The 20,005-nt window shown below is 36.6% G+C and overlaps 1 protein-coding gene across 6 annotated transcripts in view; it reads left to right on the top strand.

Moving 5' to 3' along the window:
- Positions 1-819: 819 nt before the first annotated feature.
- The window catches only part of LOC127418360 (ecto-NOX disulfide-thiol exchanger 2-like), a 246,547-nt gene continuing 227,361 nt past the window's right edge, over positions 820-20,005 (top strand). For 3 of the 6 annotated variants that reach the window (XM_051658962.1, XM_051658960.1, XM_051658955.1), the window contains exon 1: positions 820-1,039. The gene's annotated coding sequence lies outside the window, so the exon portion shown is untranslated. Of the gene's footprint in view, positions 1,040-4,803; positions 4,841-16,467; positions 16,618-20,005 lie in introns of all 6 variants that reach the window. The other 3 variants (XM_051658958.1, XM_051658957.1, XM_051658956.1) reach the window with 3 other exon arrangements.

Genomic DNA, 20,005 nt, shown 5'->3' with positions numbered 1-20,005 from the left:
TGAATGATTACCATATTCATATACAATGTTATTTACATGGTACTCCAAAACACTTAAGAATACCATAGTACTACCATGGCATATGTCCAAAAAACTTGGTATTAGCATGGCAGTTTTGGTTTTTCTTTGCCAGAATGCCCCATTAAAAGTTTAGTTCACCCAAAAATGAAAATTCTCTCATCATTTACTCACCCTTATGTCATATCAGTTGTGGATGACTTTCTTTCATCTGAACACAAATTAAGATTTTTAGAAGAATTTCTCAGCTCTGTAGGTCCTCACAATGCAAGTGAATGGGTGCCAACATTTTCCAAAATCCACATAAGGGCAACATAAAATTACTTTAGAAGATTCTGTTAAATCCATGTCTTCAGAAGTGATATGATAGGTGTGGGTGAGAAACAGATAAATATGTATGTCCTTTTTTATTATAAATTCTCCTCACTTTCACATTCTTCTTCTTGTGTTTTTGGTGATTCTCATTCTTCGTGCATATCCCCCTAAAGGAGAATTTATGAAAAAATTGGTCTGTTTCTCACCCACACCTATCAAATCATGTCTGAACACATGGATTTAACCACTGGAGTCGTATGGATTAGTTTTATGGTCCCTTTGTGTGGATTTTGGAGTACCCATTCACTTGCATTGTGAGGACCTACAGAGCTGAAATATTCTTCTAAAAATCTTAATTTCTGTAAATCATGAATTTTCATATTTGGGTGAACTATCCCTTTAAGCATTATCAAAACCTGTAGATGTCGCTGTGGGCTACCCCACGTGGGTAAAGCACGTTGCTCTTCCAGTTTCCCATGATGCCTTAATGTGTTTACCTCCGTTTTGACAGCACCGATGCTGCTTACTGGCTCTCCTTGTTAACTACTAGAATTCAGCCTCAGTCCAGCAGTGCTGTATACACTGGAACATCACCATAATCTGAGACAATTCCAGCATAATTCACCAGACTCTCTTGGGGGATTGTCGACAGTTGTGTTAATGTTGGCGGCGGTGCCGTCGGACACTTCCTCGCTCTTAATCTGAGGTGAGTGCGCATACGATGTTACAAGAGGGCATCATTATCATACATTGCCATACCAGTGTGGGAAAGAAGCGTAAGTTTCATGCTTCTGCGTTGGAATTCAGTCGTAGTGGCACTGAGTTTTCTTTCGCACTTCTCACTTTAATGTCGCAAATGTCATCATATTTAATGAAAAGAATGCAAGATAAAGTGTTAAATCACGCAAGAGACCCAAGTCGTTCACTTTTATGTGAGTATATCGGACGTTTTAATATTTTTATGCAATTTCATTGTTCTTTTGACATAAATGTACCTTGCTAACCTTTCATAGTTAACGTTATTGTTGCATAATGAAGCTGTGGTAACTTGCTATTTGCCACCATTTCCTTCGAAAAGAAATTTAACAAATGACAAAAAGATTTGAAAACTTCTTACACTCTTTGAGTTTGAAGGAGATCCCATTTTAAAGGAACAGTTCACCCAAAAATGAAAATTCTCTCATCATTTACTCACCCTCATGCCATCTCAGATGTATATGACTTTCTTTCTTCTGCAGAACACAAACAAAGATTTTTAGAAGAATATCTCAGCTCTGTCGGTCCATATACAATGCACGTAAATGGTGGCCAGAACTTTGAAGCTGCCAAAAGCACATAAAGGCGACGGAATAAAAGTAGTCCATAAGACTCCAGTGGTTAAATCCATATCTTCAGAAGCAATATAATAGTGGTCGACCGATTTGTGTTTTTAATGGCCGATGCCGATATCCAGAGAGCAGGGTGGCTGATAGGCCGATACAGTGCCGATATATCACACGATTTAATATAGTAAATAACATAAACATAAAATTGCAAAAAAAAAAAAAAAAAGAAATGAATACATCTTATTCAGCACTATAATTACTCAATTTCACACAAGACTTATAAGTTATATGAATAAACTTTTAGTATATTGAATTATCTTTGAAAAAAAAATACGATTGTATTTGAAACGGTAGATAGTAGTTTCTTCAGATTTCCGTTTAGTCATAAAATTTTAGTAATTTATTTCTGCATGAAGAAATTGCTAATATATTAGAAAGAAGGAAATGACAGTACACACAGTAGTCCAGTAAGCATTTGCGCATTATCAACTACATTTTCTCATAAAAGACCCAATCAAACCAATTTTACATACAGTGCACAGTAAATATGGCATTTACTCACAGTGCACATGAGGCGCTTTTACTTTGAAGTTACACTCATGCACTTGTGCGGATCCAGCAAGATCAGCAGCAATCTTCTGAGAGTTTAAACGCTGTGGATCGCTTGCTTGGATTGTCACAGACTGACCATCATGATTTGTGAATTATTAGAGGAACATTTTATCCTTATCCTTAGTTTTGATTCTGGCTGATGGAATACGTGCCTCAGAGGAAGATATAAGTAGAGTGCTGGATGGGAAGAAAATGCTAGATTTGTGAATTACATCTGTTTTAATGAGATATTTGCAGACAGTATATGATAGAAGTTTTATTGATATTTGCTTTTTAACATTAGACAAGACAGTTAAGAGATACAGGGAACTGTTGAGGAGAGAGAGGGAGAATGAAACAGATGAGCACTTTAACATTATGAGCTCAAACGCGTCTGCCGCGGCTCTGATATGCGGACTGTTTAAATGACACTGTGTTTGTAGTAACACGATGGCACGTAACTACAAAACGAACTGTGATTGGTCGCTAACATGTCTCAGATGCTCCTTCACATGCAAGCATGGCCTTAAAAAACAATCGGCCAAATGGGAAAATTTATCAGCCTCTGCGATATATCGGTCGACCACTACAATATAATTTGTGTGTGAGAAACATAAATGATATTTTGATATTTAAATACGTTTTTAATATAAATCTTCTCTTTTACTTCCACAATCATCTTCTTTTGTTTTTTGGCGATTCACATTCTTCGTGCATATCGCCACCTACTGGTCGGAGCTGGTAAAAGGTGAAGAGTTATACAGGGCTCAGTGCTAAGGATTTTTTCTACTGGCCCCAACACAAAAATGATAAATAGCTGTTTTTACCATCATGGCTTTAAAAATGTGTCCGAAGATAAATATTGTTTACATATATTATGTTTTTAAGGCAACGTCCCACAAAATTGAATCACATTTATAATTTGCAAGATATGATTTATTCCTTATGTAATCCCATATAAGCACTTTACAGATATAAATTCATAAATACACCATATTAACCTCAGCCATACTGCCATTTACACATGAGTTTTTAAGTGAAGATTTCTGTCGAGGAGATGATGTGTTTTCGGTCACCCATTTAGTCATGCTGTCATGCAACTTTTGGCCATGTGTAGTGTATTCACACACAGGATCAAAGATTTAATCACTGAGTTAAATATGTGATTATTGGCTGAATGTAATAAACATATGAAGAGACTTGCTACCAAGTCGGTTGTGATGTGTAATATACATTTTATACATTAGGGAAATATTAGGCGTAATCTGTGAATTAAGAATGTGTATATAACATGAAATCAGACAACCTAAAGACCAACACTGACTGATGCACAAAACAAAAATACCTGTATGGTCCAGAAATTAGAAATGTAACTGGTGTTTAATGAGGATGATATGAAGTAGACTGTTTCAAATATTAATCTTCACCCTGCAGCTGAACAGCTCTGATAATAAAAGCCATAGTGAATTTGCTTCTTTTCATATCAAATGCTGTTATTATGTCGAATTAATGTTTACGTTTTGAAACATTACCTAATTAAATCTATACTTACATTTTGGATATTGAGCAGCTTGTGATTTCCAGACACGTGTCTAACTGGGGTTTAACAAAGTTTATTACGTCTCATTCGGCGCTTCATCTCTAAAGGCGAATTAATGAGAGAAAATTTGTTTTGTTTTTTACAGTGAGATTAAAACTAGCGTTCTGTCCCTTTACGAGAGCACATGCATGTTAAACAGTCTACGCTGCACAGAGAGAGGATGATGATGAGACATATGCACGGAGAGACATGGATTTTCAGTCCTATAGAAATAAACTGTTGATTTGTTGTGTTGCAATGTGTGGATTACTGCTTTTCACCAACATGTAAAAACTAAAAATGTGGGGATTTCGTGACTATGAACACGGAATGTGCGGGGATACTTACAATGTTGCGCAAGACATTAAATCCCACTTCGAAATTCATAATTTTTTTTTCCCCCTTCTATTTTCTACACATTGGTAATAGCTGCTGCTAAGACACTTGGAAAAGAGTGAGGACAGTGCTAGGAGAGTGCGCTCGGTGTCTGCACACGACTGTGCCTTGGTGCGTCCAGTATAATATGCGCTTGTGCATCTTTGCGAGCTAAATAAAAATCAAGTTTGCTCGTCAGTTAGAATACTTCGTTCACTCAGTGTAATTTTTGTGCTCTCTCACTTGTTGTTTTCTTGCACTAATGTTATAAATGCAGCACTGGCCCGATCGGACAAGTGACAATTCTAGCAACTGGCCCGAATCTCTCTCTCATTGGCCCTGGGCCATCGGGCAGTCCTTATTGTCGAGCCCTGGTTATAGTAAAAAAAGACTTAAATATTGATCTCTTTCTCACCTCTCACCCACACCTATCATATTGCTTCTGAAGACATGGATTTTATGACCGGAGTTGTATGGATTACTTTTATGCTGCCTTTATGTGCTTTTTTGAGCTTCAAAGTTCTGGCCAGCATTTACTTGCATTGTTAGGACCAACAAAGCTGAGATATTCTTCTAAAAATCTTCATTTGTGTTCTGCAGAACAAAGAAAATCATACACATCTGGGATGGCATAAGGGTGAGTAAATGATGAGAGAGTTTTCATTTTTGGGTGAACTATATTTTTAATTTATTTTGTTTTGCATCATTATTGTAGTAAGGTATTTTGGCTCTGGATACCATGGTACATTTTTGTGTGGCTAATGATAACAGTTTCATGAGTGTCAAGAAGATAATGCTTTGAACCCTCCCACCCGATGATGTCACATGTCATCAGAGGTTATGCTCAAGAGACTGTCTCATTAGACTGATAAGATATTACTGTCCTTAAACCTCTTTCATGCATCATTTATGTCACTCATTCACCATGCTTAATTTTTAGCTTTAAACTGTGTCTGCTTGTGCTGACAATATGGGTTGTGCACTTGCGTGGGTTGTGTTATTTAAATTCTCCATTAAAACATTACTAATGTGTTGATATGCTTTAATTAAAAAACTTGTCAAATGATTTCAGATAGAAAATTCTTTGCACAACTACTATATAATCTTTATACCGCCCTGTTCAGGGTTACATTTTCGCTTTATTAGTATTTAAATTGGCCTGGTTTATTTACCTAAATTAATCTTACAGCTGAGCTTTTAAAGTTGTTAGATAATCGAGTCACATTATTGCAAAGTAATAACAAATAATTTTTTGAATTGTGTGGTATGACTGCCGATTGATAACCATTTAAATGTCTTAAGGATAATTTAGGATCATTTTAATATTCACACCATGCATATTTGTTTAGCTTGGCTTCTGGTAGAATAATAAATTAATGCCTTCTCTGTCCTACAGTTTTTCTGTGTGATCTGGCTCTATATTTTAGGTTTTCACCACATGCAAAAGTATATTTTGAGTGCAGATTGCGTAGAATGGCACAAAACGTGTGAGTGTCAAGACCGCACCAAAAACATGTCTGTAGTGATGCCCAAGGAAAGATTTGTGTCCTAGCAACACACGAGAAATGCACAACCACTGGCGGGTATCAATGCATGACAGTTTAAGAAGAAGAAGAAAGCCTTTATTATTGTCACACATTATACATTTTCATATATACAGTGAAATTTCTTTGTTTTCACATAGTAAAGTCAGAGCGCAGGGTCAGCCATGATATGGCACCCCTGGAGCAGATGGGGTCAAGGGCCTTGCTCAAGGGCCCAACAGTGGCATCTTGGCAGTGTTGGGGCTTGAACCCCTGACCTTCTGGTCAGTAACCCAGAGCCTTAACCACTGAGCCATTGCCCCCAAGGGGGTTTGTTGTCAAATACGCAGGGAGATAATTGCAATAGTGTAAAAGACACGAAAACTTCTTCGAGTGCAGCCACTCAATTTTCATGCACACTGCAGATTAATACGGTTGTCACTCCTCTTCTTAGTGCTTAATCCCATTCCATACACACTGACACACTGTTTACGTGAAAGCCGAATACCCTCCCAAAAAAATTAGGTTTTGACAACCGAATTAACAAGGGCTGTTAATCTATAAGAATTTTGAACATAATTAACAATTACATCATATGCCGATTAATTAATCAAATTAATCGCATATATCAATATTTGCAGAGAAAGTATATATATATACAGTGTTGGGTAACGTTACTTTTAAAAGTAACTCATTAGAATATTGCATTACTCCTTAAAATATAACTTAATTAAAAAGTTTTTTTTTATGGAAAGTAAAGCGTTACGTTACTTTTGCGTTATTTTTGCATTACTTTTTCTCACAGCCACTTTCTCTTCTGCTGTGCTATGCATACCTTACATATAAGCCATGCATTGCATACAGGAGACATTACAGGTCATGCTAGCTACTAGGGCTGAAACGATTAGTCGACATTATTGACAACGTCGACAATAAATAATTGACGACCAAAATTTCCATTGTCGAATAGTCATTTGATCTCATTTAACGTATCATGAGATCAGATATGAAACTAATGATGGCGCATGAGAGCAGCACTGCAGCTCGCTCCTGACTGAGGAGAAGAAGAAGACACAGTTCACAGTCCAGATGCACTCTAAAATTTCCAAACAGCTTCAGGTGATGTAGATCGCAAAGTATGATGGAATCATACAAAAATACAAAATATCTAAATACAGAAGCACACCGTTGTACAGCGGAGCCGGAGCTGCCGTTCCACTGAAGCAAAACTTGCATGTCAGAGCGTCTTTAAAGGAAACGCCTCGCCATTATATCTTTAATGCATCCTTTATTAAAGTTCAAATAATAAGGATGCAGGTCATTTAAATAAGTATAATCTCAGAAACTGGCATATCTCCGTGACCCAATCTAAGAGGGAGAGATTGAAACTGCACCCGGCTAATGTACACTCTGACGCTGGCACGCTCGTCCCTCGCGAACGGCATTTAGATTATAACATGATGGCTCGCCACGAAGTGAATCATAATACATATGTGTTGCGGTGTGTATCTTATCGTGAAGAAAATCTGCGAAATGCAGCTCTATTAAGAAGAGAGAGTTTGTTTTTTGAGAGTTAAAGATGGATCGATGTGAACAAAAATGTGAGAGGGTGGTCTACGCCTATTATCTACACTGCAACTAAATATGTTTTTGATTTGTTGTTGTTTTGGCTTGTTTTCTAGTATAAATATCTAAAACTCCTTTAAAATAAAGTACATTTACTTCAGGAGCTATACTGCAGAAGACAAATTTGTTGTCTGAGAATGTTGAATATAATATTAAATATTTTAATATTTAATTTTAAAACACATAATATATTAAGACTTGCTTTCAGAGAATAGATCCTGAATAGAAGTATATTTTGACTTTACTGCACTGGCAGATGAATAAACAAGTGAAAAAATACACTTATATACAAAATACACTTATATTCAAGATCCTTTCTCAAGCAAGTCTAAATATATGATATGTTTTTAGATATTTTTAAATGGAAAACAAGACAAAACACTTGATTACAATATGATTTTTTGCAGTGAATTTGTTTACTGAATTAAACTTAATAAAAAGTCATTTTTTTCCTTTAATTCAATGAATGTCATTTAGAGGTATTTTTAAAAGATGATTTTGCCCTCTTTAAACAAGTTTATTACAACCTTTAAGTCAAGGTACAAGCTGAATAGTCGGTTAAGAGCTAATGATTAATCATTGCAATAATCAACCAAATAGTCGAATAATTGTTCTAATAATCATTATATTAGTCAATTATCAAAATATTAGTTAGTTGCAGCTCTACTAGCTACTGTACAACACTCATGTCAAAACAACATAGTAAACAAACAGATATTTAGAAAGTAGGTGTTCATGTCATATTTATAATAAAAAACAATAACATGAATATGCATGATTTGTTTTTCCATCAACATGGCAGCCAATATGAATAATGAAGTATAACCACTGTTTCACCTAAAGCAGCAAAGTCCAACACTTGAACCTGCATCATATATGTCATCATGTGCTGTGCCCATCGACAATGTTAGAGTCAACTTAAGATGTTTTACAAAAGTCAGGATAAAATTCAGTGGGGAATGCCAGCCTAACATGTTCAAGGAATGTGTCTGATAATAAAATAATATTTTTCACTTAAGTCATCTCAGTGCAGCTTGTTTTGAGCTGATCCAATGTGCGTACAGACGCCACTGGTTGATTGCATACAACTACAAAGGCGCATGTTGATACAACTTGAATGGAATCATTTTTAATGCTACCAAAATGTCATAAAACGGTTTGTTTCATAAATCAAACTACTTGTTTATTATAAAACAAAAATATAGAATCTTTTTAGAAACTAAGACATTTTCTCTGCGTACACAGTCGATGTAGAACGTTGCTCTGAGCCACTGATCCAGAGTCAGCTTTTCTCATCCCATTCTCCCAGTTATGGGGAGCTGTAACACGAAGCATTTCGGCTGTATAAGTCAGTGAATTGAGCGAGTATTTCACCCTGTGTGTCATGTTGTGGCCAGTGGAAGTCTAGTCTTATAATCCCTCTGCCTAAATACATTTACTGATTTTTTTTTTTTAATGCAGTGTGTATTTTAACACATGAATCAATCATGTTTCACTCAACCGAATGTTGACCTCATATTATGCTAAAACGTGCAATTTTCCAGCTTGTATTCCCGGCTAATGTACATCGCGTTAGTGAGTTGATTGACAGGTGATGTCTGTATCTAAATGGTGATTGGCTCTTTTACCTGCAAGACGGGACTTCCTTTCTACATCCATTGACTGTTGGGTGCTAGAGCTTCTTGGTTGGGTGTTCCAATTTCTCCCATTCATATAAATAGAAGTGACTCGTATGTGCTAAATAGTCTCTGGCCTCACACTCTATAGAACTACAATGCCCATCATGCCTCCTCCCTGAAGTTTGCACACGTTTACTCCTGATTTCTTGCAATACAGGGAAAGTAGAGGTGTACAAAAGCAATGCGCTACTTTATTTATAAAGTAACTCCGATATTATGGTTTAAAATAAAAAATATTTCGTTACTTTACTCGTTTCTTGGAAAAAAGTAATCTGATTACGTAACACGTTACCCCCAACACTGTGTATGTGTGTGTGTGTGTGTGTGTGTGTGTGTGTGTATATATATATATATATATATATATATATATATATATATATATATATATATATATATATATATATATATATATACACACAGTATATAAATTATAGAATTATTTTTATTTGGGGCCTTTTTCTTTTTCTTTTTTTTTTTTTTGATTTTTCTCCCCTTTTCTTCCCAGTTTGGCATGCCCAATTCCCAATGCACTCTCTAGTGGCGTAGTGACACCTCAATCCGTGTGGCGGAGGACGAATCTCAGTTGTCTGAGACAGTCAATCTGTGCATCTTATCACGTGGCTTGTTAAGCACGTTACCGCTGAGATGTAGCGCGTGTGGAGGCTCACGCTATTCTCCGCGGCATCCACGTACAACTCACCACGCGCCCCACCGATAGCGAGAACCACATTATAGCTAACATGAGGAGGTTAACCCAACGTGACTCTACCCACCCTAGCAGCCGGGCCAACTGGTTGCTTAGGAAGCCTGACTGGAGTCCCTCAGCACACCCTGGATTCGAACTTGCGGCTCCAGGTGTGGTAGGCGGCGTCTTTACTTGCTGAGCTATCCAGGTCCCCATTTGGGGCCTTTCTTGGCAAATATTGATATGTGCGATTTAAATAATCATCATATGATGTAACTGTTAATTATATTAAACACTCCTATATACTGTATACATATATATGTGTGTGTGTGTGTGTGTGTGTGTGTGTGTGTGTATATACTTAGTTTGTTGCCTATACAGCTGGAGTTGCGCTTACTACCCCTTGCTGTTTGAGACTTGTAAATGCAAAAGCATGGTGGTACTTGAATTGAAGGTGACAGCCTGAATTGCTCTGATGGTAGGAAAATTCCTTATTATGGTCTGGGGGCTTGATTAATTGTGTTTATTTTTGTAATTTGTTTTTTTATATAATTAATAACACTAAATAAGCGTGTTTAATCATTGAATTTGCATAGTGTGTACATGACCGAACTGAACATATACTGTAGTTGTTAATGCAGTGTCGCCACTCTCTTTTGGACACTGACAGCTTGTCTTGCATCATACTTTCATCCAGTAATTTCTCTTTCTATTTAACCATCTCAAGTTTCTTATATTCTCTGGTGCTTTTATTCTGTCCCAGCATTATTTTCATCTTTCTATCCCGATTGCCCTTCATAATCCCTTTCTCCTGGTCTAATATTGGATTCGTAACCTTCCACAAAGCTACTCTGAAACCCTCTGGCTTCACATCATGAGGTTTATCGGTAGTGTTCAAGACATTGTATTACTCTGTCTGATGCTATGTAATTGTAGATTGTCTTATTTTTGTGTTCCACTGTAAGTCTGTTCTTGTAGAACTCAATTTTCTGTTTTGAACACTGCTGCTTACTTTGTGCTGAGGAGGATTTAGACTAAATCTTAGTTCAGATTAGTGTTGTCACAGTACCAAAATTTCAGTAGACAGTACAATAACTGTGAAATTTCATGGATCTCGATACCAGTTTCAATACCACAGCAAAAATATGCTAATATGATAATGTGCTACTGAACACACCAGTTTAGTTATTTTTATTAATTTAATAATTATTTTAATAATTATAGTTTAATCATTATTATAATTTTCCAGAACTCCATGTTTTAAAGTTTAATTTAATTTCATCATTAAAATGGTGTCTAATCAATTAATTCTTAAAAACCTTTAACAAGTGAAAATGGAACTTTTCAACTTTTTTTTCAAACTTTTATTCAACAGCAGTCTTGCTTGTGATATATTGCTTTATTATTATTATTATTATTATTAGTAGTAGTAGTAGTAGTAGTAGTGGTATTTTTACAATGAATATTACATTTATAAATGTCACAATTTCTTCAATTTCAGGCATCTAGCGTTTATTTTGAATTGTGCTTTTATTATGACGTTTTGATTATGACTTAAGTCACATCTGAAATCTCATCTCTTTACACTGGCCTTTGAGTCTAACAAATGAAATGTAGGATACAGTTTTGGAGTGTTTGTATTTCAGAGAACACCATGTTTGTGTATGTGGTAATTTTGAAATGTTATGTTTTAAATTGTATTACTGTGAATCACTTTGGTCAACTCTGTTGTTTTAAATGCTATTTAAATGCAGTGTTTGAGCAGTTGGATTTATACATTCAAAGTACGCAGCTCATCCACGCTAAGATTGCAGCCGTTAGCGGTTTAATAAATCGTACTAGGACATGTCACGATTTTAATTTGATTAATTGTCCATCTCAGTGTAAAAGGAGTAACAGAGCACGGGTTCAAAATAAGCCTGTGAGCATTTTAAAGCTGTCGTGTGTCAGTCATACTGCGTGCTGGTACTGGAGTCGGTGCTCGGTACTACCGGTACTGCAGAAACACTGGTATCGATTAATCTCTTTTATATTATTGTATCAACTTGGTACCGAAGTACCGGAACTTTTGACAACACTAGTTCAGATCCTGCTTAGTCTGTGACTAAAGGAAATAGCAGATCAGCACAGTTACTGTGTTTATTCCCTCTTTGCCTGTTTGATATTTAGGTGTTCAAGACGAAATTACATGAATTATTTAAATAAATCTTTGTGCATCATTTGCCTTACAGTCATATAAAGGGATGTAATTCACATTTACCAGCTTATAAGGGCTATTCAAGTGTTTATGATCAAATGCGGCACATATACGCAATTAAATGCACCAAAATAGGGACTGAAATAGGCCTGTAAGAGTGTAACAGGAGCCGGTAATCTTTGGATTTCTAATCTGGCAGGTTACCAGCAAAGGCTGAATTGAAATAAAGGCTCATATCTCATTGTAACCCACCGCACACACACACACACACACACACACACACACGTTGGTGCAACTATCATTATGGTGACTCTCCATAGACATAATGATTTTTATACTGTACGAACTATAGATTTTATCCCCTAACCCTAACCCTACCCCTAAACCTAACCCTCACAAAAAACTTTCTGCATTTTTACATTTTCAATAAAACATCGTTTAGTATGTTTTTTTTTTTTTTAAGCAATTCGAATTATGGGGACACTAGAAATGTCCCCATAAACCACATTTATAGCATAATACCCTTGTAATTACCAGTTTGTAACCTAACATTTTTTCCTCGTAAACCACTTAAACCTGCACCCCCCCCCCCCCCCACACTCTCTCACACACACACACACACACACACACACACACACACACACACAGGTTTGTTTCACTATATAAGTGAGGACATCTCATAGACTTCCATTAATTTCATAGCAGGCTAAAGATATTTTCTATCCCCTAACCCTACCCCTAAACCTAACCCTCACAGAAACATGTGCACATCAGCTAAACATGATTTGGCTGATTTATGATCCTTTTTTTTTACCAGTGAGGACCACCTAAAATGTCCTCACTAGTGGGTTTTCAACAAGTTTCACTATATTAGTGAGGACATTTTCAAAAAATTTGGCACTCATAAATATAGTGAAACCTGTACACACACACACGCACACACATACACATTCGCCTATTAATGTAGGACATTAAACGGAAACATTAAGGAGCCAAATGGCTGTTTTAGTCACCAAATCACAGAAATGCTCGATTTAGATAGCCAAAGAAAAGGAAGTCAGCTGATAACCCATTAATTGGAGGTTTAATAAACAGTATATATAGTTTAGAAGATAAGTTTGCATTCCCTTTTGTCTCATAAATGTTCACACCCCTTTCATAATTTATATAGAGATAAAAAAACATTTATTTAGTACAGCTCTTCAGAATCTACATTACAGATATTTACATAAAGTATAGTATGCACATAGTAGTGTGTTGTCTTCTTGAGCATCACTGAATGTTTGCACCTTGTGTAATAGTTGTCCCTCAGTAGACCTTTTTCACACTCCGGGATTTAAAACGCGAAAGTAAACGTTTGCAGGGTAAACTTCGACAGCAGTGAATGGGAGTGAATGGGAGTGAATGGGAGATCACAACAAATAACCATGCACAAAAGATATTAGGTATTAGGTATTAACAAAAGTAATATAATAATATGTGATATAACCATAGGTAGTGTCTTAGCAAGCACCACTAATAATTATTTAGTTCTAATAGTGGAGATAAAACTTTGGTGAATTTATAAATGGCCAGCAACTGTTTACATGAAGTATGACCTGCAGAGTAGGTTAAAGAAACATTAATCTCTGTTTTATTTAACAAAACTTAACTACAGTCCTGGAAAAACTCTCCAGAAGTTTAGTGGAAATATTAGAGCCACCATCAGTGTATTAATAGAAGATAGACTGACCTGGTGCCAAGTAACAGATACAAAGTGTTGGCAAAAAAACAAAACTAAAGTAGCAGACATTTCGAAACATATGTAAAGTGTACGACTCGTATGACTTTCTTTTTTTTTCCATGGAACACAAACAGAGATATTTTGATAGAGATATATTATGAATATATACATACAGTACAAGTCAGTGGGGTCCAAAGCTTGATTAAACTTCCTTGTGCTTGATGCATACATGCGCAGATGGTGCCTAGGAGACTGCAGTGCCAAGATTTATAGTGAAAAAGCAATTGCATTTGAAGTGTTTTGAGTAGAAGTTACTGTAATGATTTTTAAAATTAAAATGTATTATTTAATTAAAGACCACAGATACCACCATGGTATATTAAACAATTTAATTTACCATTTTAATTAAAATATTATATACAGTATACTGTATATATAAGTATAAGAATGAGACTTTTTTGACATTACAATCATGAGAATAAGATTTTTTTTTCACATTAGGATTAATTGTTTCAAGCAAAATATAATTTCTTATTCTTTCTTTTGATTTTGGGGTGAAGTATGACCTGGACATGTTCTTGAAAGGTTTTGTTAGTTTCACCCTATTACCAGCTCTAGTTATGAAGACAAGGATGAAGAATACAAGAATAAAAAAATGTAAATGTGGTACAGTAGATTTTACATTAAAATGAAAATGTAAGATGTTTTGTAGTGCTGCAATGTAAATGTCAGCCAGGCGACAGGAAATATATTAATGAAAGCGGAGGTTTTAGTGAGATGACACTTGTGCAAATGCCTCTAAGACAAGACATTTATGAGCAGACTGCAGTGGAAGGCACTGAACTACACTCTGACTCATACCACATTAAATCTATGGACATTCAGCCATTTCTGTGTTTGTTATTGGGTGAATCCTGGACTGACCTTTCCTTGACTGGTTACAGGAATTACTAGGCTATTATTTTTAACATTTTTGAAATAATGTGCCTCGCAGATGTTGTATTTGATGAGTCAATACTGTAATTTCATTCATTGTGTTTTCAAGTGGGGATAGTTAATTACAATTTGAAATCATTTAAACATTACAGTTTGTTTCATTTGAAGATTTATGCTGCTTATTCTACTGCCGATCTGATTAAATTATGCATGGTGTCTGTGTGTGTAATCAGCGCTCCCAAAACAAATCAACTTTGATCCCTGCAATGCATTTTATGGATTTATTCCAACTGTGAACTGGGATATCAAGTATGGCTTTACACCAGAGTTGTTCTTTTTAAACCTGAGCTACACCTATCAGCCATAACATTAAAACCACCTGCCTAATATCGTGTAGGTCCCCCTCGTGCTGCCAAAACAGCTCTGACCCGTCGAGGTGTGGACTCCACAAGACCTCTGAAGGTGTCCTGTGGTATCTAGCACCAAAAACGTTAGTGTAAGGGGGTTAGAGGGAAAGGAGGAGGCGAGAACTGGCTTGAGAATATACATAATAGTTTAATGATGAACTTAAACAAAAACACACAAACATAACCACACACAGGGCAGCTGCCTGTAATTCTCTCTCCCTTGAACTGTCGTCCCGGCCGCCTTTATCCCTCACGCACCCCATCAGGCTGATTGGGGACCGGGCGTGCGTCATTCCAGCCCGGCCCCGCCCTCCTCCGCTGTACAGTTAGCAGCAGATCCTTTAAGTTGCGAGGTGGGGCCTCCATGGATCGGACCTGTTGGTCCAGCACATCCCATAGATGCTAAATCGGATTGAGATCTGGGGAGTTTGGAGGCCAAAACCTTGAACTCTTTGTCATGTTCCTCAAACCATTCCTGAACAATTTTTGCAGTGTGGCAAGGCGCATTATCCTTCTGAAAGAGGCCACTGCCATCAGGGAATACCGTTGCCATGAAGGGGTGTACGTGGTCTGCGACACTCTTTAGGTAGGTGGCATCCACATGAATGCCAGGACCCAAGGTTTCCAAGCAGAACATTGCCCAGAGCATCACACTGCCTCCGCCGGCCTGCCTTCTTTCCATAGTGCATCCTGCTGCCATCTCTTCCCCAGGTAAACGACGCACACACACCCGGCCTTCCACGTGATCTAAAAGAAAACATGATTCATCAGAGCAGGCAACCTTCTTCCATTGCTTCATGGTCCAGTTCTGACGCTCACATTGCCATTGTAGGTGCTTTCGGCAGTGGACAGGGGTCAGCATGGGCACTCTGACCGGTCTGTGGCTACGCAGCCCCATACGCAGCAAGCTGCGATGCACTGTGTGTCTGACAGCTTTCTATCATGGTCAGCATTACGTTTTTCAGCAATTTGTGCTAGAGTATCTCTTCTGTGGGAAGAGACAGGCTAGCCTTCTCTCCCCACGCACATCAGTGAGCCTTGGGCGCTCATGACATTGTCACCTGTTCACCGGTTGTCCTTCCTTGGACCACTTTTGGTAGGTACTAATCACTGCATACCAGGAACACCCCAAAAGACCTGCCATTTTGGAGATGCTCTGACCCAGTCGTCTAGCCATCACAATTTGGCCCTTGTCAAAGCTCAGATCCTTACGATTGCCCATTTTTCCGCTTCTAACACATGAAATTCAAGAACTGACTGTTCACTTGCTGCCTAATATATCCCACCCCTTGACAGGTGCCATTGCAATGAGATAATAAATGTTATTCACTTCACCTGTCAGTGGTTTTAATTTTGGTGCTGATCAGTGTGTCTTTTAAAGCTGTTTTTAGATATTACATCTTTTTCTAAAAAAAATAATTAAATTACCCTAGTTGCATATATGATTAATGTTTTCTCCTTCTAAAGTTTCTTTTTTTTTTTCTTAAGTTTGTTTCTCGAATGGAAGTGCGGCTCCCCTGGTGGAAGCTTAACAGTGAAAATCTGTTATTGAGAATAGTGATGGCTGTGCATGGAAATCAGTCAGATGTCTGTGTCCTGTCGTGGTTGGATAGACTTCAGCTCCTGCTCAAAGATAAAGTAGGTTTAGTATGCAAGCTTTAGGTCTTTATTGCTGTCTTAAAGAGGACAGTGGCAGTATAACGTATTTTGATTGTTTGGTTTACACAGCAAAGATGTGATGAGAAGCAAAACAGTGTTGACTTTTTAGGCTTGAAGCAAGTATGTGAATGCAAACGCTCCTAGCTGTGCAAACTTGATTTCACACATCGTTGTGTTCTGAAAAAATGTGTCAGAACACTTAGTAATGCAATACAAGTAGAGTGAATTAGGGTAACCTGGGTCATTGGGTAATGTGGGATGCCTAACAATTCTGCCTCATTATAAACAAGTCTGTTCAAATGAATGTGAACATGACCATATTATAGTTGTTATGTAGATAAGTCACATTTAGTGGTCTGAAGTTTTGTGGTGACAATCACTGTAAATACCAGATGTTAAAAGTGCAGAAAAAGGTCCTAGATTATCCAAATTTACCCAAAGTTTTGCATTATCTGCATTGCTGCAAGGGCCGCTAAAGTGGGCAACAGCATAAAACGTCTTCTTCAGTGGCCAGTTTTCTTTTTCAGGTCAACTACTGTCCAGGTAGAGCAGTTTGAAAAGAATCTTGTCATCACAGTAAGTTAAACTGTTCAAATGTTGTTGGCTAGCTACCTGAATAATAACACATTTGGTTTAATAGCACAGGCATTTGAAGATCTATTGCCCCCTTGAGTACTGAGGTTTGTTACCATTACAGAAACGCAATAACACACATTTATTTGTGGCCTTAGTTGTTACCTCAATCTGGGAGTATGTCTGTTCAAGCAGACCAAAAAAATCACATTAATAAGGGGGTATTAGGCTATGTGATTGAGGATTCTTTCTACAGATTTGGACACGTTTCATGTGGGCAAGTTGAGCATATCTGTTGGTATATACATTAAGGAATATTTCCCCCACAGACCTGTCCTCTTTTTAAAGCATATACTGGATATTCCTCCTGTGATGGTATTTACGTCACTTCCATCACATCCATTGTGTGTCAGAGCCGAGGGATTTCAGATTGCTTAATATCATCTATATGAAAGCAGTGCTATGAGAGGTGTTCCTCCACTAGTTTGAAATGTGGACTGTTTTAAAAACATAAACTGTTGATCTTTTAATTGTCGTTGAAGGACAGTATGGCTTAATTGAAGTGGGAACTTCACAATCAAGCCATTTTTTAGTTGCTACTGATAAGACAAAAATAGTAATCAGTTCAGAGCTTACAAGACAACAGGATGTCGTATCTCTTAATTTCATGTTCTCTATATCCCTGAATTTTTAAAGGGGTGTACTTATTTTGAATGGGTGTAAGTTCTAGGCTAAATTAAGTGCACACTAAAATATTAATGACATAATTATGGGACTTTGGAGATGAAGAGAAACATAGCTTTTTGCTTACAAAATCAGATCAAGGCAAGTTTAATATATGGACAAAAACTGAGAAATTAAAAAAAAAATCTTAACATTACATTTGCATGAAGCTGAAATTATTACCTACTTGATGTTTTCATTTTCTGAAGAAAATGTGTCTTAGCTATCTTCTAATAATAGTACAAATACATTTCTCTATAAATCCCAGCAGTAATGAGTATCTAATTATAGATTGTACATTTATTCCACATTCTTCCAGTGTGGGAAAGGTTCTAGTGTTCAGGATGTGGTGTTGAGATGCTATTATATAGGGCTGGGCAATATGTAAAAAAATATTTTATCATTAATCGCTTTAAAAAATATTGTGATATACAATTATATCGTCAACTCCCCTGCTGAGGGTCAGTGAATATTTTAGCTTTATTGATTTAGCTTTAAATTCATTTATTGAAACACAAAAACTTAAAAGACATTTCAAATTGTGTCAGACACAATTCAAATTGCACTTTAAACTAAATGAAAAAAGCAATTAAAATAACAAATTGATCAAAAAATTGTATTTAACCACCTCCCTAAATCCAGACATTTACCGGCTCCAACAGCTCCATTTGCCGTCAATCAAGTAGCCTATCAGTCAGTGACAACAGATGGAAAATTACCAATAGCTTACATATTAAAAATTAAAGACAATTATAAATGTAAAGGTAATAATAATCATAATAATAAAGCCTAATAAATTCCCTTGCGTTCCCAAAATAATGCTGCCAAATGTGTGTTCTAATCGAATTTGTGTTTGTATTGCATTTTGGTAATACAGTTGATGCTAAAGAAAATAAAGTAGAACTCATTTTAGGTTCAAGGTGAATGTGTCTTGTATTATTTTATGATTGAATTACTTTTGTCTTTGTTTCTTTAATACAAAGATAAATATTAGTGAACCCACAGAGTTGCGTTCACAATAAGGCTGAAATGATTAATCGACGCTATCGACAACGTCGATAATAAAAAAATGATCTACAGAAATTTCCATTGTTGAATAGTGGTTTGATCTAATTTAACGTAACATGAGATCACATTAAACGCTAATGATGATGCGCGAGAGCAGCACTGCAGTTTGCGCCTGACTGAGGAGAGGAAGATTTACGCAGCTCACAGTCCAGATGCACTCTAAACTTTCCAAACAGCTTCAGGTGATGTAGATTGCAAAAATACAAAATAAGTAAATACAGAAGCACACTCATTGTGGAATAAGCGGAGCCAGAGCTGCCGCTTTGCTGAAGCAAAACTTGCATGTCGAGCCTCTTTAAAGGAAACACCCGGCATTACATCTTCAATGCAGTGATATTTCTTTTGTTATATCTTTATTAAAGATCAGATAATATGGAAACAGATCATGTAAATAAATACAAACTCCGAAACTGTCATTTCTCTGTGCGGTTAGCGCCTTTTCTATGAGTTGCGCGAATGTCCCGATCTAAGAGGGAGAGATTGAAGCTTCATCTGGTTGATGCACACTCTGTCGTGGGGACATTAATCTCTCGAGCACGCGCGCTTGCTGCTGCTAGAATATAACATGATGGCTCGCGACTTATTGAATCATAATATATGTCACTGTGCATTTCTTATCGTGAAGAAAATTGGCAATACGCAGCTTTATTAATAAGAGAGAGTTTGTTTTTTTGTGAGTTAAAGATGGATTGAAGTGAACAGAAAGGTAAGAGAGGGTAGTCTTCACCTCATTATACACTGAAACAAAATACTTTTTTGATTTGTTTTTGTTTTGGTTTGTTTTCCAATATAAATATCTAAAACTCCTTTAAAACGACACACAGCTATACTGCAGAAGAAAAAATTGTTATCTGAGAATGTTGAATATAATATTAAAAATACAAATATTTTAAAATATCTAAAAATCCTTTAGAAAAAGATGCATTCACCTGAGAAGCAGTATATAAGATATTTAGACTTGCTTTTAGAGAACAGATCTTGAATATAAGTATATTTTGTCTTT

Source organism: Myxocyprinus asiaticus, chromosome 27, assembly GCF_019703515.2.
Source record: "Myxocyprinus asiaticus isolate MX2 ecotype Aquarium Trade chromosome 27, UBuf_Myxa_2, whole genome shotgun sequence".
NCBI lineage: Eukaryota > Metazoa > Chordata > Actinopteri > Cypriniformes > Catostomidae > Myxocyprinus > Myxocyprinus asiaticus.
Note: the sequence above shows the minus strand (reverse complement) of the source record. Positions and strands in the feature narration are given on the sequence as shown.